Source organism: Petromyzon marinus, chromosome 52 (genome assembly GCF_048934315.1).
Source record: "Petromyzon marinus isolate PM22_M1 ecotype Great Lakes invasive population chromosome 52, UKy_Petmar_22M1.pri1.0, whole genome shotgun sequence".
NCBI lineage: Eukaryota > Metazoa > Chordata > Hyperoartia > Petromyzontiformes > Petromyzontidae > Petromyzon > Petromyzon marinus.
In genome coordinates, this window is record NC_133718.1 from 3760759 (window position 1) to 3787900 (window position 27142).

Here is a 27142-nt window from a genome sequence, read left to right on the forward strand (position 1 = left end):
CAGAATAACAACAAAAAAATCCAGAAAACGCATGTCAAAAATGTTATAAAATGATTTGCATTTTAATGAGGGAAATAAGTATTTGACCCCCTCTCAATCAGAAAGATTTCTGGCCCCCATGTGTCTTTTATACAGGTAACGAGCTGAGATTAGGAGCACACTCTTAAAAGGAGTGCTCCTAATCTCAGCTTGTTACCTGTATAAAAGACACCTATCCACAGAAGCAATCAATCAATCAGATTCCAAACTTTCCACCATGGCCAAGACCAAAGAGCTCTCCAAGGATATCAGGGACAAGATTGTAGACCTACACAATGCTGGAATGGGCTACAAGACCATTGCCAAGCAGCTTGGTGAGAAGGTGACAACAGTTGGTGCGATTATTCGCAAATGGAAGAAACACAAAAGAACTGTCAATCTCCCTCGGCCTGGGGCTCCATGCAAGATCTCACCTCGTAGAGTTGCAATGATCATGCGAACGGTGAGGAATCAGCCCAGAACTACACGGGAGGATCTTGTCAATGATCTCAAGGCAGCTGGGACCATAGTCACCAAGAAAACAATTGGTAACACACTACGCCGTGAAGGACTGAAATCCTGCAGTGCCCGAAAGGTCCCCCTGCTCAATAAAGCACATATACATGCCCGTTTGAAGTTTGCCAATGAACATCTGAATGATTCAGAGGACAACTGGGTGAAAGTGTTGTGGTCAGATGAGACCAAAATGGAGCTCTTTGGCATCAACTCAACTCGCCGTGTTTGGCGGAGGAGGAATGCTGCCTATGACCCCAAGAACACCATCCCCACTGTCAAACATGGAGGTGGAAACATTATGCTTTGGGGGTGTTTTTCTGCTAAGGGGACAGGACAACTTCACCGCATCAAAGGGATGATGGACGGGGCCATGTACCGTCAAATCTTGGGTGAGAACCTCCTTCCCTCAGCCAGGGCATTGAAAATTGGTCGTGGATGGGTATTCCAGCATGACAGTGACCCAAAACACACGGCCAAGGTAACAAAGGAGTGGCTCAAGAAGAAGCACATTAAGGTCCTCTAGACCTTAATCCCATAGAAAATCTGTGGAGGGAGCTGAAGGTTCGATTTGCCAATCGTCAGCCTCGAAACCTTAATGACTTGGAGAAGATCTGCAAAGAGGAGTGAGACAAAATCCCTCCTGAGATGTGTGCAAACCTGGTGGCCAACTACAAGAAACGTCTGACCTCTGTGATTGCCAACAAGGGTTTTGCCACCAAATACGAAGTCATGTTTTGCAGAGGGGTCAAATACTTATTTCCCTCATTAAAATGCAAATCAATTTATAACATTTTTGACATGCGTTTTTCTGGACTTTTTTGTTGTTATTCTGTCTCTCACTGTTCAAATAAACCTACCATTAAAATTATAGACTGATCATTTCTTTGTCAGTGGGCAAACGTACAAAATCAGCAGGGGATCAAATACTTTATTCCCTCACTGTACGTTGGTCTTGTACAAAGAATCCAATCGGCGTCAAGGGGCAGCCGAATTTGGGATTTTTCCATCCACAAGTCGTCTCTTTAGTTCCCGAAATCGCAGGGAAGAGGAATCAATCTTTATTTGAAGCTTTCGTGACTGCAGGAATCCATACTCTTTGGTTCTATTCGGTAAAGTCACGTAAAAAAACAACAACAAAAAAACCCCACGGGTTTCTATCAGAGATTTGTTCACGAGGCAATTCATATTTACAAACACAGACACAATTTCAACCGAGAGGATGGTTTCAAATTAAGCAAACATTGGAAAGATGTTCTGAATCAAACCAAACATTAAACTAATTTTCAATGGAACAGCATATTTTTTCAAGTAGTGGTATCCCAAACTTTCGCAGCTGCTTAAATTCCCTTTTCACACCATCAATATGTAAACTCCCCCCTCCCCCCCTCGCCGGTCTGCACTTGCTCCCCCCCTATACATCGTTCATCATGCTAAGTCCGCCAATTAAATGCTAATTTTTTATGCTATTTCCTTTGTCAAAGCGCTCTACTTCCTCTCACACAGCTTAAAGGTCGCGGTCTGAGCTTGGCTGTGTTCACTCCAGCGCTGTCCTCTAGACAGTCTGCTCCCTTCACCTGATGAAGGCCACTTGTGTTGTGGCCGAAACGTCGTGAATTCTTTTGTTGTTTTTTACCTGACTTTACCGAATAGAACCAAAGAGCATATGATATATTATTTGTATTTTATAAATGAATTTATTTATTTATTTTTTCGACCTACGTGACTTTACCGAAAGAGGAATCACTTTAGCGATTTAAAAAAACTATAAATATCGCAGCGATGTGTTTGAACATGGATCAAGCTTTGTATCGTTTAAAAAATCCTTCGATTCCCGTTCCAGTATTCCTTATATGGGCAAAGTTACGCCCGATGACACCGTATATGGGCCTAAAGCGTGACCAGAATTTATCATTCATTCTGTCGCGGATGCAATTGATCCTGTTACAGCGCACGTGCACGGGAAATTCCGTTGCCACCTCCACCTGTGTCTCCCCCCCCCCCCCGCCAAAAAAATCGGCCCCCTCCTGCTCCATCACAACCAACAACAACCATGACGGCACGCTTCCTGAATGTGCGATGTCCGCGCGCGATATATGGTCACGGTGGTGGCGCATGCCCTGAATTGGGCGTCCAGGTGACAGGTGCTGACGCGCTCGCCTGTGCTCAGCCTGCGCCGTGTAAGGCGCCATCCATTCAGCACGCACGCATGGCGGTGGGAGGGGAGATTAACACAAATGCGTTCGCTTGCGTATGGGGAGGGGCGAGGTCTGATGACAATGTACGCATCGGGAACGAGGGTGGGGGGGGGGGTGAAGCCTCGTTAATAATTTGTCTGCATTGCCCTTCAAATGAGTTAGATAGTCCATCGGTGGACTATCTGTTTGCTTAAACACGTTAATATTATTAATCATTGATCGTTTTCTGCGTGGATTAAATATCGGCTGTTCTATAGGATTCGGTGTGTGTGGGGGGGGGGGCGTTAGGCGTACGTACGCAGGTGTGGTAGGGGGGGATGTCAAAAGTCCGCGTGCGTACAGGGAGGTAGGGGGAGGGTTAAAGTTGTGACAGCTTTTTGCGCACCTACTAAATGGGTGGCCCACTGAGTGGTCGGAGGGGAGAGGCTGGGTGGGCGTTGGGTGGGCGAGGAAGGGGGGGAGCGGTGGCGCAGCGGTTAGGCGCTCCGCCGCGCTGCGAAACCCCCCCCCCCCCCCCCCCCCGAGGTGGATCCCCGCTCGAGGCCACCAACGCCACAGTGACGATTGTATGGGCGGGTCCTGGGCCTCCCCTAGATCGACTCGGCCGCAAATAAGTACCTGGTGCCATCTGTTATTTTTATTTATTTTTTAGGCGGCTAACGTTGTTATGAATTCCTACCTCTTATTATGTTTCTTCTCGAGTGACCCAAGGGTTGAGAGAACGCGTGCAGAATGTAGTTGCTTGTATCAACATCGTTCTTGTTATCTGTTCCACTACTACGGGCGGTTGTAACCATTTGTAACTTGCTGAACCCAGTGCCCCGAGATTGGACACTTGTGAAAAAGAGCTTCATAGCTCATCGGATTCCTTTCCCCCCCCCCCTTAAATAAAGAATATAATATTTATATAAAGAATATTTATTTAAGATGAAGGATCTTTATTTAAGATGAAGAATGTAAATGAAGAATCTTAAATAAAGATTTTTCATTTACACGGCGTGGCTGCACTCACAGGGCTGGTTGGGTCAGTGCGGGTTGGTGAAGTTGGATGGGTCGGGTATAGAAGTGCAGTACAACAATTGGGTTGAGCCTCCCCCGTCCCTGGAGATCGGATCGGATCGAACCAAAGCGAGAACTTTGGATTGTAAAAGTCCCAGTGGCACGGTAAAAACCCAACAATAACCCACGGCACGCGCTGCATAGCTGTTGATGATGACGATGTTTGTTGTGTGCGTGCGTGCGGGCGTTATTGAAGGGATGCGTTTTGAAAGCGCGTGGCGTCGAGGGAGCGCGTGGCAACCAGAAAGCTTCACCGGGTCTTGTTTCCACCTTTTTCACAACTCGAGAGAGGAGACAGCGGTGGCGTCGCTTTGAGAGAGGGGAACCCAGAGAGGGAGGAAGAGAGATATATAGGGAGATACTTTTGACTTTTAAACAACTTTTATTGCCGCCAGCAGCAACAGCACTGGAGGCGATTCCGATACGAGATACACAAAGTCACCAGCAACATAAACAATCGCTACAAATCCACGCGCTGTGGCGCTAAATGCACCGCGCACAACACGAAAGAAAAGTCACGTGGTGGTGGTTGTGGTGGTGGTGGTTGTGGTGGTTGTGGTGGTGGTGGTTGTGGTGGTTGTGGTGGTGGTTGTGGTGGTGGTTGTGGTGGTGGTGGTTGTGGTGGTGGTGGTTGTGGTGGTTGTGGTGGTGGTGGTTGTGGTGGTGGTGGTTGTGGTGGTGGTGGTTGTGGTGGTGGTGGTTGTGGTGGTGGTGGTGGTTGTGGTCATCGCGCACGCCACGGTGACGAGCGAGCGCTTCAGAAGGTGAACACGAGGGGTGCCGTCCACGCTGGTACAGAGAGAAGGGGCTTTTACGGAGCAGAGAGACTTTGACTTTTAAACGACTTTTATTGCCGCCAGCAGCAACAGCAATGGATGCGATTTCGATACGAAACACACAAAAGTCACCAGCAAACAAATTACACAAACGCAATAAAAACACGCGCTGTGGCACTCGATGCGCCGCGCGCAACACAACCAAGTCACGTGGTGGTGGCCAGAGAAAGAGAGAGAGAAGGAGAGAAAGAGGCTGCAGTTGGGGTTTTGCTTGAGACCAGAAGACGAAACTCATCCGGCTGACTCGGCTTCATTCGTATGAGTAAGATGTATATGTTTTTCTTCATTACCACGTGTAGCAGTTAGATATGAGGGGCCGTCCATAAATGACGTCACGCACCTAGGGGTTGGGGGTGGGGGGGTGTCAGACATTTGTGACGATGTGTGACGAGGGAGGGGAGGGGTTTGAGAAATGTGACGTCATATCAAAATGCGCAACTTTAAATAAATATAGACAACACGTTCTACTGAATTGATAAATGTTTTCTCCTACAACATCAGAGTGCAGCGCCACATTAAATACGCCCTACAATGACAATAGTTTAATGCGATTCGAAGCATGTTTTATATACATTTTTTTTTGGGGGGGCAGAGCTTTATGACGTCATATTTGAGGGCGGTCTGACTTTTTGTGACGCCGTGTGACTAGGGGGTGGGGGTGTCAACAATCGTACAAATTCGCGTGACGTCATTTAAGCACGGCCACTGAAAGCAAGGTAATGAATGTCCTTCGAAAGCTCAGTTGGCAGAGTGGTGGACTGTAGTTGCCTGTGGGTTAAATGTTTAGGTCGCTTTTTCGACTCCGGCTCGAAGGAGGTTGATTATTTTTCATATATTTTTTCTTCAAAATAATGAAATAACATATATTTGTCCAAACAATAAATGGCTCAACAAGCATGACCTGCACATTAGGAACATTTTATTTTTTGGGCAAAACGTTGTTTTGAAATGTTACCCAGAAGAAGAGGGCATTGGTAGGACTTGTCGCATGTTCTTCTACAGATGTGTAGGGGTGTTGCGGGAAGGTAACACACAGTCACATCATGGTGGCTACAACCACGTCCGCTATAGCCCCGCCCCTCAGTGGCGTATGGGTATAAAGGGCGGGGAGCTAGAGAGCTCGGGGCAGTGTGTTGGGGCCAGTGAAGAAGGAAGGTCGGCTAGATAGACCCTGGGACTCTTTTTAAGGGCCGGCAGGGTAAGCCGGTGGTGCGGCCCCAGAGCCTCAGAGCCAGAGCCTTTTTAAGGGTCGGTCTGGTTGGTGGGGTGCCGTGATCTGTGCTTGACCAGGGCCAAATCAAATAGCCTCCTCTAGCGCCTGTAGCTGGAGGACTGGGAGCACAGGAATTAGGCTAGATAGCCTAGGGGGTGTCCTAACGTGTATACGGGTGAAGGGGCCGTTACCCCTTCCAGTATAACCCTTATTAAGCTTGAATGAACAGTGCTGCCTCTACTTCACCGTCTCCGTGTCCCGTGAACCCACTACAGATGCATTGATTTTGATTTGGTGGACTTGGCAGAACGACACGTGGACCCCATCTGTCACACGTGTTCTGTGAGGAAGGGATTCTGATCGTTCCACCGGTGTTCGTGTTGCACTACATCCCTGCAGGCTGTGCTCTTGGGCAGTCAGAGTCTCCATCACCGGCAACCGCCCAACTCGGCACCTACACGGCCACGACTACTGCCATAGGCGATGTGAGAGGTACCAGGGCACAGCATGGGTCCAGTGGCGCAATGGATAACGCGTCTGACTACGGATCAGAAGATTGTAGGTTGGACTCCTGCCTGGCTCGTGGTGAAATTTATCTTTTAATGCAAGTGCTTATATTTGTTTAAACCACGCAACGTCTGTTGAATGGTTATTTCATGGAATTTTACTCTGGTCAGTTTAAATAATACTAATTATTTGGTGACGCTGCTGCTGCGTTGGCAGTGGTGGACAACCAGAGTCAACAACAACAACACTCAACACATTCATCAATTATACGGTGGCCTGAAGAGGAAAAATTACATCGCAGGCAACGTTCAGGACAACGTTCCTTCTTCACCACAAGACGATTAATAATTAAAACAGAAGTCGATCCTACAATCTTGTGATCCGTAATGAGCGTAGCCAGACGCGTTATCCATTGCCCAACGCAAATTAGCTGTTGTTAAACATGTCTTTCCAGGAACTGGAGTTGTGTAATTCCTGAGTTGCATGTCTACCTCTGCATTGCTGCTGCTGTACGTATTAATAGTGAAGTGATAAAACACAGAACAGGTCACCTTCGATAGCTCAGTTGGTAGAGCGGAGGACTGTAGTTGGTTGAGGTTGAAATCCTTAGGTCGCTGGTTCGACTCCGGCTCGAAGGAAGTTGGTTATTTTTCATATCTTTTTTTCCAAATAATGAAATACATGTCATTGTTCTAACAATAAATGCTCAACAAGCATGACCTGCACATTAGGAACATTTATTTTGGGCCAAACGTTGGCTTAACATGCACCAAGAAGAAGAGGACATTGGAAAGATTTGTCAGATGTTCTTCGACAGATGCATTGATTTTGATTTGGTGGACTTGGTGGAACGACACGTGGACCCAGTCTGTCACACGTGTTCTGTGAGGAAGACATTCTGACAGTTCCACCGGTGTTCGTGTTGCACTACATCCCTGCAGGCTGTGCCCCTGGGCAGTCAGAGTCTCCATCACCGGCAACCGCCCAACTAGGCACCTACACGGTCACGACTACTGCCATAGGCGATGTGAGAGGTGGCAGCAGACAGCTTGGGGCCAGTGGCGCAATGGATAACGCGTCTGACTACGGATCAGAAGATTGTAGGTTCGACTCCTGCCTGGCTCGTGGTGGAATATTCTTTAATACAAGTGCGTATATTTCTTTTTAAACGACGAAACGTTATTGGTACAATGATCCGACATCTGTTGAATGTTTCTATGATGTAATTTTATTCTGGTCAGTTTAAATAATATTAATTATTTGGTGAGGCTGCTGCTGCGTTGGCAGTGGTGCAAAACCAGGGTCAACAATAACAACACTCAACACATTCATCAATTATTCTGTGGCCTGAAGAGGATAAATACATCAAAGGCAAAGTTCAGGACAATGGTCCTTCTTCACCACAAGCAGATTGATAAATGAACAGGAGACGAAACTACAATTGTGTGATCCGTAGTCAGCGTTTTCAGACGCGATATCCATTGACCCACTGGCCCACACTCATGAGCTGTTGTTAGACATGTCTATACAGTAACTGTAGCTGTGTAATTACTGGGTTGCAGGTCTTCCTCTGTATTGCTGCTGTATTCACAGATGGTTGGAGGTCAAACAGTGTTAAGATAACAAATGGTTTCCACAGGGTTCCATCCTCGGCCCCCTTTTGATCTCTCTTTATGTCAATGACTTGGGCACTGACCTGGATCATTGCAGGGTAAATCTTTTTGCAGATGACACGATACTGATTACTGCTGGCCGCTCTCCGGATGACGTGATTGCTAAGCTCCAGGGTGATTTCAACAAACTACAACATCAGCTAGTTGCTCTTAAACTAGTCCTGAATACCTCCAAAACCAAGGTGCTTCTCACCGGGACTAAAGCAGGAAGTTATTTTTCCCCAATTACATTCCTTAATAATTATCAAATAGAGCAAGTCAAGATCTATAAGTATCTTGGGGTCATCCTGGATTCACAACTAAATTTTGAGGATCACATTGATTATATTGGTAAAAAGACAAAAATATAAATGGGTTTTCTGTATCGACAAAAGCACTGCTTCCCCCCTATGTTCCGTTTGGAATTGATAAAAGCTACTATACTGCCTCTACTTGATTACTGTGACATCGTGCATAAATCAGCCCGAAGTACCGTACTGAAGAAGCTTGATTCCATCTATCGCTCGGCCTTAAGATTTACATTGAACTGCCCATGTAGGACTCACCACTGTGATCTCTATATTGGGTCAAACTTAACATATCTTAATGTTCAACGGCTTGTGCACCAGATCTTATTTATTCACGATGTACTTACAAAAAAATCCGCTGACTACCTGCTGGATCTCCTCTCTGTTTCAAAGAACAAATTTGACCTCAGGTCTTCGCTCATTTACCAGCTTGACATTCCCTATTGCCGTACAAAAACTGGAGGAAGGGCCTTTGCTGTTGATGCCCCCAGGGTCTGGGATGCTATTGCCAATAAACTGCAACTTTTAATCGCTACCAATGAGATCTTCTCTCAAAACTGATCTAGAGGAGTTGTACACCAATACTGTAGTTGCCACTGCTATTCATTGGCGTAAAATAAAATAAAATGTTTCGCTCCGGATGATGCTGCAAAGTATATTCTGTATTTTGAAGGTGCATTGAAAATTTTGATACTGCAACTGATGCTTCTGTTGTTGTGGAGTAACTCATGCAGCCAGCTATGGCTCTAGGGTTTGGTTTATTGTAAAAAAAATCGGTCACAGTCCCTATGATCTCTGTTACGAAAAGTTTTTTGGTTTAGACATGTTTGTTTTGTTGTAGTACGGAGTTAGACTGATGGCCTTAATCTAAGTTTCCTTGTGGTTGTTGTTGTTTGACTTGCATCCCACTGGGATTTTTTGCACACAGCGTTGGTGTACGGTGCTTTTTCAGGAATATTTTGCTGTTTTTTTTCGTGGATTTTCTGTTAGCACAGTCACATATTCACTTTAATATGTTTTCTTGTTCGTATTTTTGTTTGTTGTTTGTTGTGGTTGCACCCGATTCAAGAGCCGAATGGCTGACAGGGCTATACCAAAGAAATAAACTGAAACTGAAAACGCTGCACAGGTCACCTTCGATAGCTCAGTTGGTAGAGCGGAGGACTGTAGTTGGGTGAGGTTGAAATCCTTAGGTCGCTGGTTCGACTCTGGCTCGAAGGAAGTTGGTTATTTTTAATATCTTTTTTCCAAATAATGAAATACATCTAATTGTTCTAACAATAAATGCTCAACAAGCATGACCTGCACATTGGGAACATTTATTTTGGGCCAAACGTTGGCTTAAAATGCACTAAGGAAAAGAGGGCATTGGTAGGATTTGCCAGATGTTCTTCTACAGATGTATTGATTTTGAATTGGTGGACTTGGCAGAACGACACGTGGACCCAGTCTGTCACACGTGTTCTGTGAGGAAAACATTCTGATAGTTCCACCGGTGTTCGTGTTGCACTACATCCCTGCAGACTGTGCCTCTGGGCAGTCAGAGTCTTCATCGCCGGCCACCCCCAACTCGGCACCTACACGGTCACGACTACTGCCATAGGCGATGTGAGGGGTACCAGGCAACAGCATGCGGCCAGTGGCGCAATGGATAACGCGTCTGACTACGGATCAGAAGATTGTAGGTTCGACTCCTGCCTAGCTCGTGGGGAGATCTGTTTTTTAATACAAGTGCGATCATTTTTGTCAACCACGCAACATTGTTGGTACAATGATCCGATATCTTTTGAATGGTTATTTCATGGAATTTTACTCTGGTCAGTTTAAATAATACCAATTATTTGGTGAGGCTGCTGCGTTGGCAGTGGGGGACAACCAGAGTCAACAACAATAACAACACTCAACACATTCATCAAATATTCTGTGGCCTGAAGAGGAAAATTACATCGCAGGCAACGTTCAGGACAACGTTCCTTCTTCATCACAAGCAGATTGATAATTAAAACAGGAGTCGATCCTACAATCTTGTGATCTGTAATGAGCGTAGCCAGACGCGTTATCCATTGCCCAACGCAAATTAGCTGTTGTTAAACATGTCTTTCCAGGAACTGGAGTTGTGTAATTCCTGAGTTGCATGTCTACCTCTGCATTGCTGCTGCTGTACGTATTAATAGTGAAGTGATAAAACACAGAACAGGTCACCTTCGATAGCTCAGTTGGTCGAGCGGAGTGCTGTAGTTAGGTTGAGGTTGATAATCCTTCGGTCGCTGGTTTGACTCCGGCTCGAAGGAAGGTGGTTATTTTTTATATCTTTTTTTCCAAATAATGAAATACATCCATTTGTTCTGACAATAAATGCTCAACAAGCATGACCTGCACATTTGGAAAATTTATTTTGGGCCGAACGTTGGCTTAATATGCACTAAGGAAAAGAGGGCATTGGTAGGATTTGTCAGATTTTCTTCTACAGATGCATTGATTTTGATTTGGTGGATTTGGTGGAGCGACACGTGGACCCAGTCTGTCACGCGTGTTCTGTGAGGAAGGCATTCTGATAGTTCCACCGGTGTTCGTGTTGCACTACATCCCTGCAGGCTGTGCCCCTGGGCAGTCAGAGTCTCCATCACCGGCCACCCCCAACTCGGCACCTACACGGTCACGACTACTGCCATAGGCGATGTGAGAGGTACCAGGCAACAGCTTGGGGCCAGTGGCGCAATGGATAACGCGTCTGACTACGGATCAGAAGATTGTAGGTTCGACTCCTGCCTGGCTCGTGGTGAAATTTATCTTTTAATGCAAGTGCTTATATTTGTTTAAACCACGCAACGTCTGTTGAATGGTTATTTCATGTAATTTTACTCTGGTCAGTTTAAATAATACTAATTATTTGGTGAGGCTGCTGCTGCGTTGGCAGTGATGCACAACCAGATTCAACAACAACACTCAACACATTAATCAATTATTCTGTGGCCTGAAGAGGAAAAATACATCGAAGGCGACGTTCAGGACAACGTTCCTTCTTCACCACAAGCAGATTGATAAACAAACAGGAGACGAAACTACAATTGTGTGATCCGTAATCAGCGTATTCAGACGCATTATCCATTGACCCACTGGCCCACGCTCATGAGCTGTTGTTAGACATGTCTATACAGTAACTGGAGCTGTGTAATTACTGGGTTGCAGGTCTTCCTCTGTATTGCTGCTGCTGTATTCACAGATGGTTGGAGGTCAAACAGTGTTAAGATAACAAAATGGTTTCCACAGGGTTCCATCCTCGGCCCCCTTTTGTTCTCTCTTTATGTCAATGACTTGGGCACTGACCTGGATCATTGCAGGGTAAATCTTTTTGCAGATGACACGAAACTGATTACTGCTGGCCGCTCTCCGGATGACGTGATTGCTAAGCTCCAGGGTGATTTCAACAAACTACAACATCAGCTAGTTGCTCTTAAACTAGTCCTAAATACCTCCAAAACCAAGGTGCTATGCTTCTCACCGGGACTAAAGCAGGAAGTTATTTTTCCCCAATTTAATTCCTTAATAATTATCAAATAGAGCAAGTCAAGATCTATAAGTATCTCGGGGTCATCCTGGATTCACAACTGAATTTTGGAAGATAACATTGATTATATTGGTAAAAAAACTAAAATATTAATGGGTTTTCTGTATCGATACAAGCACTGCTTCCCCCCTATGTTCCGTTTGGAATTGATAAAAGGTACCATACTGCCTCTACTTGATTACTGTGACATCGTGTATAAATCAGTCCGAAGTAATGTACTGAAGAAGCTTGATTCCCTCTATCACTCGGCGTTAAGATTTACATTGAACTGCCCATATAGGACTCACCACTGTGATCTCTACATTGGGTCAAACTTAACATATCTTAATGTTCAACGGCTTGTGCACCAGATCTTATTTATTCACGATGTACTTACAAAAAAATCCGCCGACTACCTGCTGGATCTCCTCTCTGTTTCAAAGAACAAATTTAACCTCAGGTCTTCGCTTATTTACCAGCTTCACATTCCCTATTGCCGTACAAAAACTGGAGGAAGGGCCTTTGCTATTGATGCCCCCAGAGTCTGGAATGCTATTGCCAATAAACTGCAACTTGAATCGCTACCAATGAGATGTTCTCTCAAAACTCCTCTAGAGGAGTTGTACACCAATACTGTAGTTGCCACTTCTATTCATTGGCGTAAAATAAAATAAAATGCTTCGCTCCGAATGACGCTGCAAAGTATTATCTGTATTTTGATTTAGCGTGCTGATCTTAAAGGTGCATTGAAAAATTTGATATTCCGACTGATGCTTCTGTTGTTGTGGAATAACTAATGCAGCCAACTATGGCTCCAGGATTTGGTGTTACATGTTATTTAAGTAGTTTATTGTAAAAAAATCGGTCACAGTCCCTATGATCACTGTTACATTGCAATTAGGGCTTCATTTTTTGGTGATTTCGAAAAGTTTTTTGGTTTAGACATGTTTGTTTTGTTGTAGTACGGAGTTAGACTGAGTTTTCTTGTGGTTGTTGTTGTTGTTTGACTTGCATCCCACTGGGATTTTTTGCACACAGCGTTGGTGTACGGTGCTTTTTCAGGAATATTTTTTCTGTTTTTTTCATGGATTTTCTGTTAGCACAGTTACATAGTTACTTTAATGTTTTCTTGTTCGTATTTTTGTTTGTTGTTGTTGTTGTTGCACCCGATTCAAGAGCCGAATGGCTCACAGGGCTATACCAAAGAAATAAACTGAAACTGAAAAAAAATAGTGAAGTGATAAAACACAGCACAGGTCACCTTCGATAGCTCAGTTGGTAGAGCGGAGGACTGTAGTTGGTTGAGGTTGAAATCCATAGGTCGCTGGTTCGACTCCGGCTCGAAGGAAGTTGGTTATTTTTAATATCTTTTTTTCCAAATAATGAAATACATCCATTTGTTCTAACAATAAATGCTCAACAAGCATGACCTGCACATTTGGAAAATTTATTTTGGGCCGAACGTTGGCTTAAAATGCACTAAGGAAAAGAGGACATTGGTAGGATTTGTCAGATTTTCTTCTACAGATACAATGATTTTGATTTGGTGGATTTGGTGGAGCGACATGTGGACCCAGTCTGTCACGCGTGTTCTGTGAGGAAGACATTCTGATAGTTCCACCGGTGTTCGTGCTGCACCACATCCCTCCATGCTGTGCCCCTGGGCAGTCAGAGTCTTCATCGCCGGCCACCCCAACTAGGCACCTACACGGTCACGACTACTGCCATAGGCGATGTGAGAGGTGCCAGGCGACAGCACGGGGCCAGTGGCGCAATGGATAACGCGTCTGACTACGGATCAGAAGATTGTAGGTTCGACTCCTGCCTGGCTCGTGGTGAAATTTATCTTTTAATGCAAGTGCTTATATTTGTTTAAACCACGCAACGTCTCTTGAATGGTTATTTCATGGAATTTTACTCTGGTCAGTTTAAATAATACTAATTATTTGGTGACGCTGCTGCTGCGTTGGCAGTGGTGGACGACCAGAGTCAACAACAACAACACTCAACACATTCATCAATTATACGGTGGCCTGAAGAGGAAAAATTACATCGCAGGCAACGTTCAGGACAACGTTCCTTCTTCACCACAAGTAGATTTATAATTAAAACAGGAGTCGATCCTACAATCTTGTGATCCGTAATGAGCGTAGCCAGACGCGTTATCCATTGCCCAACGCAAATTAGCTGTTGTTAAACATGTCTTTCCAGGAACTGGAGTTGTGTAATTTCTGAGTTGCATGTCTACCTCTGCATTGCTGCTGATGTACGTATTAATAGTGAAGTGATAAAACACAGAACAGGTCACCTTCGATAGCTCAGTTGGTAGAGCGGAGGACTGTAGTTGGTTGAGGTTGAAATCCTTAGGTCGCTGGTTCGACTCCGGCTCGAAGGAAGTTGGTTATTTTTAACATCTTTTTTTCCAAATAATGAAATACATCCATTTGTTCTAACAATAAATGCTCAACAAGCATGACCTGCACATTAGGAACATTTATTTTTGGCCGAACGTTGGCTTAAAATGCACTAAGGAAAAGAGGGCATTGGTAGGATTTGTCAGATTTTCTTCTACAGATGCATTTATTTTGATTTGGTGGATTTGGTGGAGCGACACGTGGACCCAGTCCGTCACGCATGTTCTGTGAGGAAGGCATTCTGATAGTTTCACCGGTGTTCGTGTTGCACTACATCCCTGCAGGCTGTGCCTCTGGGCAGTCAGAGTCTTCATCGCCGGCCACCCCCAACTCGGCGATGTGAGAGGTGCCAAGAGTCAGCTTGGGGCCAGTGGCGCAATGGATAACGCGTCTGACTACGGATCAGAAGATTGTAGGTTCGACTCCTGCCTGGCTCGTGGTGAAATATATTTTAATACAAGTGCGTATATTTGATTATTGTACCATTGCTGGTTCAATAATCCGACATCTGTTGAATGGTTCTATGATCAGTTTAAATAATACCAATGATTCGGTGAGGCTGCTGCTGCGTTGGCAGTGATGCACAACCAGAGTCAACAACAACAACACTCAACACATTAATTAATTATCCTGTTCCCTGAAGAGGAAAAATACATCGAAGGCAACGTTCAGGACAACGTTCCTTCTTCACCACAAGCAGATTGATAAATAAACAGGAGACGAAACTACAATTGTGTGATCCTTAATCAGCGACCCACTGGCCCACGCTCATGAGCTGTTTTTAGACATGTCTATACAGTAACTGTAGCTGTGTAATTACTGGGTTACAGATCTTCCTCTGTATTGCTGCTGCTGTATTCACAGATGGTTGGAGGTCAAACAGTGTTAAGATAACAAAATGGTTTCCACAGGGTTCCATCCTCGGCCCGCTTTTGTTTTCTCTTTATGTCAATGACTTGGGCACTGACCTGGATCATTGCAGGGTAAATCTTTTTGCAGATGACACGAAACTGATTACTGCTGGCCGCTCTCCGGATGACGTGATTGCTAAGCTCCAGGGTGATTTCAACAAACTACAACATCAGCTAGTTGCTCTTAAACTAGTCCTTAATACCTCCAAAACCAAGGTGCTATGCTTCTCACCAGGACTAAAGCAGGAAGTTATTTTTCCCCAATTACATTCCTTAATAATTATCAAATAGAGCAAGTCAAGATCTATAAGTATCTCGGGGTCATCCTGGATTCACAACTGAATTTTGGAAGATAACATTGATTATATTGGTAAAAAAACTAAAATATAAATGGGTTTTCTGTATCGACAAAAGCACTGCTTCCCCCCTATGTTCCGTTTGGAATTGATAAAAGGTACCATACTGCCTCTACTTGATTACTGTGACATCGTGTATAAATCAGTCCGAAGTACTGTACTGAAGAAGCTTGATTCCCTCTATCACTCGGCGTTAAGATTTACATTGAACTGCCCATATAGGACTCACCACTGTGATCTGTACATTGGGTCAAACTTAACATATCTTAATGTTCAACGGCTTGTGCACCAGATCTTATTTATTCATGATGTACTTACAAAAAAATCCGCTGACTACCTACTGGATCTCCTCTCTGTTTCAAAGAACAAATTTAACCTCAGGTCTTCGCTCATTTACCAGTTTCACATTCCCTATTGCCGTACAAAAACTGGAGGAAGGGCCTTTGCTATTGATGCCCCCAGGGTCTAGAATGCTATTGCCAATAAACTGCAACTTGAATCGTTACCAATGAGATCTTCTCTCAAAACTGCTCTAGAGGAGTTGTACACCAATACTGTAGTTGCCACTGCTATTCATTGGCGTAAAATAAAATAAAATGCTTCGCTCCGAATGACGCTGCAAAGTATTATCTGTATTTTGATTTAGCGTGCTGATCTTAAAGGTACATTGAAAAATTTGATACTCCGACTGATGCTTTTGTTGTTGTGGAGTAACTCATGCAGCCAGCTATGGCTCTAGGATTTGGTGTTACATGTTATTTATGTAGTTTATTGTAAAGAAATCGGTCACAGTCCCTATGGTCACTGTTACATTGCAATTAGGGCTTCATTTTTTGGTGATTTCGAAAAGTTTTTTGGTTTAGACATGTTTGTTTTGTTGTAGTACGGAGTTAGACTGATGGCCTTAATCTAAGTTTTCTTGTGGTTGTTGTTGTTGTTTGACTTGCATCCCACTGGGATTTTTTGCACACAGCGTTGGTGTACGGTGCTTTTTCAGGAATATTTTGCTGTTTTTTAATGAATTTTCTGTAAGCACAGTCACATAGTTACTTTAATGTTTTCTTGTTCGTATTTTTGTTTGTTGTTGTGGTTGCACCCGATTCAAGAGCCGAATGGCTCACAGGGCTATACCAAAGAAATAAACTGAAACTGAAAAAAAATAGTGAAGTGATAAAACACAGCACAGGTCACCTTCGATAGCTCAGTTGGTAGAGCGGAGGACTGTAGTTGGTCGATTTTGACATCCTTAGTTCGCTGGTTCGACTCCGGCTCGAAGGAAGTTGGTTATTTTTAATATCTTTTTTCTAAATCATGAAATACATGTCATTGTTCTAACAATAAATGCTCAACAAGCATGACCTGTACATTTGGAAAATGTATTTTGGGCCGAACGTTGGCTTAAAATGCACTAAGGAAAAGAGGACATTGGTAGGATTTGTCAGATTTTCTTCTACAGATGCATTGATTTTGATTTGGTGGATTTGGTGGAGCGACACGTGGACCCGGTCTGTCACAAGTGTTCTGTGAGGAAGACATTCTGATAGTTCCACCGGTGTTCGTGTTGCACTACATCCCTGCAGGCTGTGCCTCTGGGCAGTCAGAGTCTTCATCGCCGATCACCCCCAACTAGGCACCTACACGGTCACGACTACTGCCATAGGCGATGTGAGAGGTAGGAGTAGACAGCTAGGGGCCAGTGGTGCAATGGATAACGCGTCTGACTACGGATCAGAAGATTGTAGGTTCGACTCCTGCCTGGCTCGTGGTGAAATAATTTTTAATACAAGTGCGAATATTTTTGTCAACGACGCAACATTGTTGGTACAATGATGCGACATCTGTTGAATGGTTCTTTCATGTAAATTTATTCTGGTCAGTTTAAATAATACCAATTATTTGGTGACACTGCTGCTGCGTTGGCAGTGGTGGACAACTAGAATCAACAGCAACAACACTCAACGCATTCATCAATTATTCGGTGGCCTGAATAGGAAAAATATATCAAAGGTGACGTTCAGGACAATGGTCCTTCTTCACCACAAGCAGATTGATAATGAAAACAGGAAACGAACCTACAATTTGTGATCCATAATGAGCGTAGTCAGACGCGTTATCCATTGCCCCACGCTCATGAGCTGTTGTAAGACATGTGTATACAGTAACTGTCGCTAAGTAATTACTGGGTTGCAGGTCTTCATCTGCATTGCTGCTGCTGTACGTACTAATAGTGAAGTGATTGACCAACGCATAGGTCACCTTCGATAGCTCACCAAATCAACAAAATCCTTAGGTCGCTGGTTCGACGCCGGCTCGAAGGAGGTTGATTGTTTTTAATATTTTTTTCCAAATCATGAAAGAAATGTTTGTTCTAACAATAAACGCTCAACGAGCATGATCTGCACCAAGAAGACGAGGGCATTGATAGGATTTGTCAGATGTTCTTCTAGAGATGCATTGATTTTGTTGATTTGGTGGAGCGACACGTGGACCCAATCAATCACACCTGTTCTGTGAGGAAGACATTCTGATAGTTCCACCGGTGTTCGTGTTGCACTACATCCCTGCAGGCTGTGCCTCTGGGCAGTCAGAGTCTTCATCGCCGGCCACCCCCAACTAGGCACCTACAATGAGGGAAAAAAGTATTTGATCCCCTGCTGATTTTGTACGTTTGCCCACTGACAAAGAAATGGTCAGTCTATAATTTTAATGGTAGGTTTATTTGAACAGTGAGAGACAGAATAACAACAAAAAAATCCAGAAAAACGCATGTCAAAAATGTTATAAATTGGTTTGCATTTTGATAAGTATTTGACCCCTCTGAAAAACATGACTTAGTACTTGGGGGCAAAACCTTTTTTGGCAATCACAGAGGTCAGACGTTTCTTGTAGTTGGCGACCAGGTTTGCACACATCTCAGGAGGGATTTTGTCCCACTCCTCTTTGCAGATCTTCTCCAAGTCATTAAGGTTTCGAGGCTGACGTTTGGCAACTAGAATCTTCAGCTCCCTCCACAGATTTTCTATGGGATTAAGGTCTGGAGACTGGCTAGGCCACTCCAGGACCTTAATGTGCTTCTTCTTGAGCGACTCCTTTGTTGCCTTGGCCGTGTGTTTTGGGTCATAGTCATGCTGGAATACCCATCCACGACCCATTTTCAATGCCCTAGCTGAGGGAAGGAGGTTCTCACCCAAGATTTGACGGTACATGGCCCCGTCCATCGTCCCTTTGATGCGGTGAAGTTGTCCTGTCCCCTTAGCAGAAAAACTCCCCCAAAGCATAATGATTCCACCTCCATGTTTGATGGTGGGGATGGTGTTTTTGGGGTCATAGGCAGCATTCCTCCTCCTCCAAACACGGCGAGTTGAGTTGATGCCAAAGAGCTCCATTTTGGTCTCATCTGACCACAACACTTTCACCCAGTTGTCCTCTGAATCAATCAGTTGTTCATTGGCAAACTTCAGACGGGCATGTATATGTGCTTTCTTGAGCAGGGGGACCTTGCGGGCGCTGCAGGATTTCAGTCCTTCACGGTGTAGTGTGTTACCAATTGTTTTCATGGTGACTATGGTCCCAGCTGCCTTGGGATCATTAACAACATCCTCCCATGCAGTTCTGGGCTGATTCCTCACCGTTGTCATGATCCTTGCAACTCCACGAGGTGAGATCTTGCATGGATCCCCAGGCCGAGGGAGATTGACAGTTCTTTTGTGTTTCTCCCATTTGCTAATAATCGCACCAACTGTTGTCACCTTCTCACCAAGCTGCTTGGCAATGGTCTTGTAGCCCATTCCAGCCTTGTGTAGGTCTACAATCTTGTCCCTGACATCCCTGGAGAGCTCTTTAGTCTTGGCCATGGTGGAGAGTTTGGAATCTGATTGATTGATTGCTTCTGTGGACAGGTGTCTTTTATACAGGTAACAAGCTGAGATTAAAAGCACTCCCTTTAAGAGTGTGCTCCTAATCTCAGCTCGTTACCTGTATAAAAGACACCTGGGAGCCAGAAATCTTTCTGATTGAGAGGGGGTCAAATACTTATTTCCCTCACTAAAATGCAAATCAATTTATAAAATTTTTGACATGCGTTTTTCTGGATTTTTTAAAATTGTTATTCTGTCTCTCACTGTTCAAATAAACCTACCATTAAAATTATAGACTGATAATTTCTTCGTCAGTGGGCAAACGTACAAAATCAGCAGGGGATCAAATACTTGTTTCCCTCACTGTACACGGTCACGACTACTGCCATAGCCGTTGTGAGAGGTGGCAGTAGACAGGTTGGGGCCAGTGGCGCAATGGATAACGCGTCAGACTACGGATCAGAAGATTGTAGGTTCGACTCCTGCCTGGCTCGTGGTGAAATATGTTTTTAATACAATTGCGTATCTTTGTTTAAACCACGCAACGTTGTTGGTACAATGATCCGAAATTTGTTGAATGGTTCTATGATGTTATTTTACTCTGGTCAGTTTAAATAATACCAATGATTCGGTGAGGCTGCTGCTGAGTTGGCAGTGATGCACAACCAGAGTCAACAACACTCAACGCATTTATCAATTATTCGGTGGCCTGAAGAGGAAAGATACATCGAAGGCTACGTTCAGGACAACGTTCTTTTTTCACTACAAGCAGATTGATAATTAAAACAGGAAACGAACCTACAATCTTGTGATCCCTAATCAGCGTAGTCAGACGCGTTATCCACTGCCCCACGCTTATGAGCTGTTGTCAGACATGTGTATACAGTAACTGGAGTTGTGTAATTACTGGGTTGCATGTCTTCCTCTGCATTGCTGCTGCTGTACGTACTAATAGTGAAGTGATGAAACATTGCATAGGGCACCTTCGATAGCTCAGTTGGTAGAGCGGAGGACTGTAGTTGGTTGAAGGTGAAACCCTTGGGTCGCTGGTTTGACTCCGGCTCGAAGGAGTTGAATATTTTAATATATCATTAGACCTCATTTGCCAGTAATGATGTAGATGCTCACCCCGAGCCCTCATTACTTTGAGAGTGCATTGTCTTTGAGCTGTGTGACGCCTTTTTGCGTCATCTGGTCGAGCACCAATTGGGTCGAGGCTCCAAAGAAAGCCGTCCCTTGGTGTGGACCAATCAGTCTCAAGGACAATGCATATATTATCATAGTATGCTTTTGTTTGCATTTTGACTGCAGGTATTGTGGATAATGCAGACATGAATCCTCGTAAAAAAAGGTTTCAGTTTTGTTGCCAGAAAAAAGGGGAAAACCCCTATTATTATATTTTAATATATTTTTACAAATCATGCAATACATACAATTGTTCAAACAATAAAGGCTCAACGAGCATGACCTGCAAATTAGGAACATTTATTTTGGGCCAAACGTTGTCTTCACATGTACCAAGAAGAAGAGGGCATTGGTAGGATTTGTCAGATGTTCTTCTACAGATGCATTGATTTTGATTTGGTGGATTTGGTGGAGCGACACGTGGACCCAGTCTGTCACACGTGTTCTGTGAGGAAGACATTTTGATAGTTCCACCGGTGTTCATGCTGCACTACATCCCTGCAGGCTGTGCCTCTGGGCAGTCAGAGTCTTCATCGCCAGCCACCCCCAACTCGGCACCTACACGGTCACGACCACTGCCATAGGCGATGTGAGAGATACCAGGCAACTGCATGGGGCCAATGGCGCAATGGATAACGCATCTGACTACGGATCAGAAGATTGTAGGTTCGACTCCTGCCGGGCTCGTGGTGAAATAATTTTTTAATACAAGTGCAATCATTTTTGTCAACCACGCAACATTGTTGGTACAATGATGCGACATCTGTTGAATGGTTCTTTCATGTAATTTTATTCTGGTCAGTTTAAATAATACCAATTATTTGGTGACGCTGCTGCTGCGTTGGCAGTGGTGGACAACTAGAATCAACAACAACACTCAACGCATTCATCAATTATTCGGTGGACTGAATAGGAAAAATATATCAAAGGCAACGTTCAGGACAATGGTCCTTCTTCACCACAAGCAGATTGATAAATTAAACAGGAGACGAAACTACAATTTTATGATCTGTAATCAGCGTAGTCAGACGCGTTATCCATTGCCCCACTGCCCCACGCTCATGAGCTGTTGTCAGACATGTGTATACAGTAACTGTCGCTGTGTAATTACTGGGTTGCAGGTCTTCCTCTGCATTGCTGCTGCTGTACGTACTAATAGTGAAGTGATGAAACACCGCATAGGTCACCTTCGATAGCTCAGTTGGTAGAGCGGAGGACTGTAGTTGTTTGTGATTGAAATCCTTAGGTCGCTGGTTCGACTCCGGCTCGAAGGAGGTTGCTTGCTTTTAATATATTTTTACAAATCATAAAATACATATAATTGTTCTAACAATAAACGCTCAACGAGCATGATCTGCACATTAGGAATATTTATGTTGGGCCAAACGTTGGCTTAACATGCACCAAGAAGAAGAGGGCATTGATAGGATTTGTCAGGTGTTCTTCTACAGATGCATTGATTTTGATTTGGTGGAGCGACACGTGGGCCCAGTCTGTCACACGTGTTCTCTGAGGAAGGGATTCTGATAGTTCCACCGGTGTTCCTGTTGCACTACATCCCTGCAGGCTGTGCCTCTGGGCAGTCAGAGTCTTCATCGCCGATCACCCCCAACTAGGTACCTACACGGTCACGACCACTGCCATAGGCGATGTGAGAGGTGGCAGCAGACAGCTTGGGGCCAGTGGCGCAATGGATAACGTGTCTGACTACGGATCAGAAGATTGTAGGTTCGACTCCTGCCTGGCTCGTGGAGAAATATATTTTTTATACAAGTGCGTATGTTTGTTTAAACCACGCAACGTTGTTGGCACAATAATCCGACATCTGTTGAATGGTTCTATCATGTAATTTTACTCTGGTCAGTTTAAATAATACCAATGATTCGGTGAGGCTGCTGCTGAGTTGGCAGTGATGCACAACCAGAGTCAACAACAACAACACTCAACATATTCATCTTCTTTGGTTCTTTCGATAAAGTCACGTAAATTGAGAATAAAATGATAAAATAAAATAAGACAATAAAATTATCACGACGTTTCGGCCACAACACAAGTAGCCTTCATCAGGTGAAAGAACAGAACTGTCGGGACGACAGTGCTCCAATGAGCTTTGTTAAGATTCCTAGCGTCTTTTTAAGCTCGTGGAGAGGCGTGAAACCTCTTGACAAAGGAGTTTACTTATCAAAGTAGGAGAATTTAGCATTGTAATAACTTAGGGATTAGCTTGTGACAGAAATAACTATGTTAAAGTCAAAGTTTTCCTATCAACCGAGGCATTTAGTATATGGACGCTAAAGGCCTCCAACTATCCAATTTTCATACAGTAAACCGATGTGAAATAACTAAGTCTATATTACATAATATAATAAATGTACTTAATATATTCTTCAATAAGCTGGGATATTCATCACAAAGCAACTGGGTATACACTGCACTATATAATGCGTGTCTTTTAAGCTCGGTGAGAGGCGTGCAACCTCTTGACAAAGGAGTTTAAATATCAAAGTAGGAGAATTTACCATTGAAATAGCTGAGGGATTAGCTTGTGACAGAAATAGCTATGTTAAAGTAAAAGTTTTCCTATCAACCGAGGCTTTTAGTATATGGACGCTAAAGGTCTCCAACTACCCAACTATCATACAGTAAACCGATGTGAAAAAAACGGGGTCTGTATTACATCAATATAATAAATGTACTTAATATATTCTTCAATAAGCTGAGCTTTTAATCACAAAGCAACTAGGTAAGGTAATGCCAGCGAAAGAGATGCGGTCTGACGGTCACCGTAAAATACAATTAATTAAGAACCGAAATGGTTTAAAACATCTTTCCAATGGTTACTAAGCCGGAATCCATCTTCTCAGTTGAAATTGTATCTGTGCTTGTATATGTGGATGGCCTCATGAACGAATCTCTCATGGTAGCCGGTTGGCTTGCAAAGAGCCTCCGTCTTGGAGAAGTCGATGTCATGTGAGCCCACTGAATTATAACAGTGATCTGTCACCTCAGAGAAGTTCGTCCTACCGTGTTTCAAGTCTGCTTGATGTTCGCGGATGCGGTCCGAGATATGTCGTTTGGTTTCTGCAATGTAGTTGCTACCACAGAGGCACTTTAGTTTGATAACGCCCGGGTACTGTTTGTCTGGAACAGCATCTTTTACAGTTATGTTCTTTCACCTGATGAAGGCTACTTGTGTTGTGGCCGAAACGTCGTGAGAATTTTATTGTCTTATTTTATTATTTTATTCTCATTCTACGTGGCTTTACCGAAAGAACCAAAGAAGATGAATCCTTGCAGTCACGAAAGCTTTAAATCTAAACTCAACACATTCATCAATTATTCTGTGGCCTGAAGAGGAAAAATACATCGAAGGCAACGTTCAGGCCAACGTTCCTTCTTCATCACAAGCAGATTGATAATTAAAACAGGAAACGAACCTACAATTTCGTGATCCCTAATCAGCGTAGTCAGACGCGTTATCCACTGCCCCACGCTCTTGGGCTGTTGTCAGACATGTGTATGCAGTAACTGTCGCTGTGTAATTACTGAGTTGCAGGTCTTTCTCTGCATTGCTGCTGCTGTACGTACTAATAGTGAAGTGATGAAACACTGCATAGGGCATCTTCGATAGCTCAGTTGGTAGAGCGGAGGACTGTAGTTGTTTGTGATTGAAATCCTTAGGTTGCTGGTTTGACTCCGGCTCGAAGGAGTTGATTATTTTAATATATCATTAGACCTCATTTGCCAGTAATGATGTAGATGCTCACCCCGAGCCCTCATTACTTTGATAGTGCATTGTCTTTGAGCTGTGTGACGCCTTTTTGCGTCATCTGGTCAAGCACCAATTGGGTCGAGGCTCAAAAGAAAGCCGTCCCTTGGTGTGGACCAATCAGTTTCAAGGACAATGCATATATTATCATAGTACTTTTTTGTTTGCATTTTGACTGTAGGTATTGTGGTTAATGCAGACATGAATCCTTGTGTTATGGTGTAAATGACGACACGGAGGGCAGACGTTGTCGGGGCTGACGCCAATAGTTTATTAAGGGCTGTCGCCTATTCTAGATTTGAAGCTTTCGTGACTGCAAGGATCCATACTCTTTGGTTCTATTCGGTAAAGTCACGTAGGTAAAAAATAAAACAACAAGAATCACGACGTTTCGGCCACAACAAAAGCGGCCTTCATCAGGTGAAGGGACCAGACTGTCTCGAAGACTGCGCTGGAGTGAAACAGAGCAAAGCTTAGACCACGGCCTTTAAGCTGTGTGAGAGGGATTAAGTTGCCTTGACAAAGGAATTATCATAAACAATTTGCATTTTAATAGGCGGACTTAGCATGATGAAAGGTAGGGAGGGGGGTCGACCTGTGCAGGCTGGCGAGGGGGCACGGCAGCGTCCACATGCTGGTGGTGTGAAAAGGGGATTTTAAGCTGTGAAAGTTTGGGGTACCACTACTTGAAAATATACTGTACCATTGAAAATTAGTTTGATGTTTAGTTCGATTTAGAACATCTTTCCAATGGTTGATTAATTTTAAACCATCTTCTCGGTTGAAATTGTGTCCGTTTTTGTAGATCTGAATTGCCTCGTGAACAAATATCTGATAGAAACCCGTGGGTTTGCAAAGAACCTTGGTATCGGAGAAAATTATATCGTGATCACCCACAGCGTTGTAACAGTGATCAGCTACGGCAGAAGAATTCATTCTTCCGTGTTTCAAATCTGATTTGTGCTCGCGAATTCGGTCAGAGACATGTCACTTTGTCTCCCCGATATAGCAATCACCGCAGGTACAACTCAATTTGTAAACCCCGGGGTACTGTAAGTCAGGAATGACATCCTTCACGGATGGGATCAGATCACGAATTTTGTGTACTGTATTGAACCGGACCTGGATCTTGTGTTTGTTTAGAATTTTGGAAATCTTTTTAGTAACGCCTGCTATATATGGTAGTGTGATGATTTGACCGGAGTATCAAGTGGTTGTTTCTGTATGGAGGGAGAAACAGCTTGGCGGATGGTACTGTCAGAGTATCCATTCCTTTTGAGGGCCAGGTGTACATGTTTTAATTCACTGGTCAGGTGGTGTTGGTCCGAAATGCAATGAGCCCTGTGGTATAAAGTTTTGATGAGAGAATTATTTTGGGCTGGGTGGTGGTGAGAATCAGGTTTCAAGTAGGAATCTGTGTGGGTGGGTTTCCTGTAGACGGAATGCCCCAACGAGCCATCAGGTCCCCTCTCAAACAGAACATCTAAGAATGGTAGCCTGCCATCCTTCTCCACTTCCATGGTGAATTTGATGGCGGGATATCTGGAATTGAGAATAAAATGATAAAATAAAATAAGACAATAAAATTATCACGACGTTTCGGCCACAACACAAGTAGCCTTCATCAGGTGAAAGAACAGAACTGTCGGGACGACAGTGCTCCAATGAGCTTTGTTAAGATTCCTAGCGTCTTTTTAAGCTCGTGGAGAGGCGTGAAACCTCTTGACAAAGGAGTTTACTTATCAAAGTAGGAGAATTTAGCATTGTAATAACTTAGGGATTAGCTTGTGACAGAAATAACTATGTTAAAGTCAAAGTTTTCCTATCAACCGAGGCATTTAGTATATGGACGCTAAAGGCCTCCAACTATCCAATTTTCATACAGTAAACCGATGTGAAATAACTAAGTCTATATTACATAATATAATAAATGTACTTAATATATTCTTCAATAAGCTGGGATATTCATCACAAAGCAACTGGGTATACACTGCACTATATAATGCGTGTCTTTTAAGCTCGGTGAGAGGCGTGCAACCTCTTGACAAAGGAGTTTAAATATCAAAGTAGGAGAATTTACCATTGAAATAGCTGAGGGATTAGCTTGTGACAGAAATAGCTATGTTAAAGTAAAAGTTTTCCTATCAACCGAGGCTTTTAGTATATGGACGCTAAAGGTCTCCAACTACCCAACTATCATACAGTAAACCGATGTGAAAAAAACGGGGTCTGTATTACATCAATATAATAAATGTACTTAATATATTCTTCAATAAGCTGAGCTTTTAATCACAAAGCAACTAGGTAAGGTAATGCCAGCGAAAGAGATGCGGTCTGACGGTCACCGTAAAATACAATTAATTAAGAACCGAAATGGTTTAAAACATCTTTCCAATGGTTACTAAGCCGGAATCCATCTTCTCAGTTGAAATTGTATCTGTGCTTGTATATGTGGATGGCCTCATGAACGAATCTCTCATGGTAGCCGGTTGGCTTGCAAAGAGCCTCCGTCTTGGAGAAGTCGATGTCATGTGAGCCCACTGAATTATAACAGTGATCTGTCACCTCAGAGAAGTTCGTCCTACCGTGTTTCAAGTCTGCTTGATGTTCGCGGATGCGGTCCGAGATATGTCGTTTGGTTTCTGCAATGTAGTTGCTACCACAGAGGCACTTTAGTTTGATAACGCCCGGGTACTGTTTGTCTGGAACAGCATCTTTTACAGTTATGTTCTTTCACCTGATGAAGGCTACTTGTGTTGTGGCCGAAACGTCGTGAGAATTTTATTGTCTTATTTTATT

The 27142-nt window shown here is 43.8% G+C and overlaps 15 non-coding genes across 15 annotated transcripts; all 15 read left to right on the forward strand.

Moving 5' to 3' along the window:
• The first annotated feature begins 6894 nt into the window (after window positions 1-6894).
• TRNAY-GUA (transfer RNA tyrosine (anticodon GUA)) lies at window positions 6895-6982 on the forward strand. The gene is given in 2 exon segments: window positions 6895-6931; window positions 6947-6982. It is a non-coding gene; the product is annotated as a tRNA-Tyr (tRNA).
• Window positions 6983-7396: 414 nt separating this feature from the next.
• TRNAR-ACG (transfer RNA arginine (anticodon ACG)) lies at window positions 7397-7469 on the forward strand. The gene has a single exon. It is a non-coding gene; the product is annotated as a tRNA-Arg (tRNA).
• Window positions 7470-9437: 1968 nt separating this feature from the next.
• Window positions 9438-9525, forward strand: TRNAY-GUA (transfer RNA tyrosine (anticodon GUA)). Its single transcript is given in 2 exon segments — window positions 9438-9474; window positions 9490-9525. It is a non-coding gene; the product is annotated as a tRNA-Tyr (tRNA).
• A 1483-nt stretch (window positions 9526-11008) lies between these two features.
• TRNAR-ACG (transfer RNA arginine (anticodon ACG)) lies at window positions 11009-11081 on the forward strand. Its single transcript has one exon. It is a non-coding gene; the product is annotated as a tRNA-Arg (tRNA).
• A 2030-nt stretch (window positions 11082-13111) lies between these two features.
• TRNAY-GUA (transfer RNA tyrosine (anticodon GUA)) lies at window positions 13112-13199 on the forward strand. Its single transcript is given in 2 exon segments — window positions 13112-13148; window positions 13164-13199. It is a non-coding gene; the product is annotated as a tRNA-Tyr (tRNA).
• Window positions 13200-13611: 412 nt separating this feature from the next.
• TRNAR-ACG (transfer RNA arginine (anticodon ACG)) lies at window positions 13612-13684 on the forward strand. Its single transcript has one exon. It is a non-coding gene; the product is annotated as a tRNA-Arg (tRNA).
• Window positions 13685-14158: 474 nt separating this feature from the next.
• Window positions 14159-14246, forward strand: TRNAY-GUA (transfer RNA tyrosine (anticodon GUA)). Its single transcript is given in 2 exon segments — window positions 14159-14195; window positions 14211-14246. It is a non-coding gene; the product is annotated as a tRNA-Tyr (tRNA).
• Window positions 14247-14629: 383 nt separating this feature from the next.
• On the forward strand, window positions 14630-14702 carry TRNAR-ACG (transfer RNA arginine (anticodon ACG)). The gene has a single exon. It is a non-coding gene; the product is annotated as a tRNA-Arg (tRNA).
• Window positions 14703-16722: 2020 nt separating this feature from the next.
• TRNAY-GUA (transfer RNA tyrosine (anticodon GUA)) lies at window positions 16723-16810 on the forward strand. Its single transcript is given in 2 exon segments — window positions 16723-16759; window positions 16775-16810. It is a non-coding gene; the product is annotated as a tRNA-Tyr (tRNA).
• Window positions 16811-17222: 412 nt separating this feature from the next.
• TRNAR-ACG (transfer RNA arginine (anticodon ACG)) lies at window positions 17223-17295 on the forward strand. Its single transcript has one exon. It is a non-coding gene; the product is annotated as a tRNA-Arg (tRNA).
• A 2515-nt stretch (window positions 17296-19810) lies between these two features.
• On the forward strand, window positions 19811-19883 carry TRNAR-ACG (transfer RNA arginine (anticodon ACG)). The gene has a single exon. It is a non-coding gene; the product is annotated as a tRNA-Arg (tRNA).
• Window positions 19884-20371: 488 nt separating this feature from the next.
• On the forward strand, window positions 20372-20459 carry TRNAY-GUA (transfer RNA tyrosine (anticodon GUA)). Its single transcript is given in 2 exon segments — window positions 20372-20408; window positions 20424-20459. It is a non-coding gene; the product is annotated as a tRNA-Tyr (tRNA).
• A 1301-nt stretch (window positions 20460-21760) lies between these two features.
• TRNAY-GUA (transfer RNA tyrosine (anticodon GUA)) lies at window positions 21761-21848 on the forward strand. The gene is given in 2 exon segments: window positions 21761-21797; window positions 21813-21848. It is a non-coding gene; the product is annotated as a tRNA-Tyr (tRNA).
• Window positions 21849-22250: 402 nt separating this feature from the next.
• TRNAR-ACG (transfer RNA arginine (anticodon ACG)) lies at window positions 22251-22323 on the forward strand. Its single transcript has one exon. It is a non-coding gene; the product is annotated as a tRNA-Arg (tRNA).
• Window positions 22324-24195: 1872 nt separating this feature from the next.
• Window positions 24196-24283, forward strand: TRNAY-GUA (transfer RNA tyrosine (anticodon GUA)). Its single transcript is given in 2 exon segments — window positions 24196-24232; window positions 24248-24283. It is a non-coding gene; the product is annotated as a tRNA-Tyr (tRNA).
• Window positions 24284-27142: the final 2859 nt, after the last annotated feature.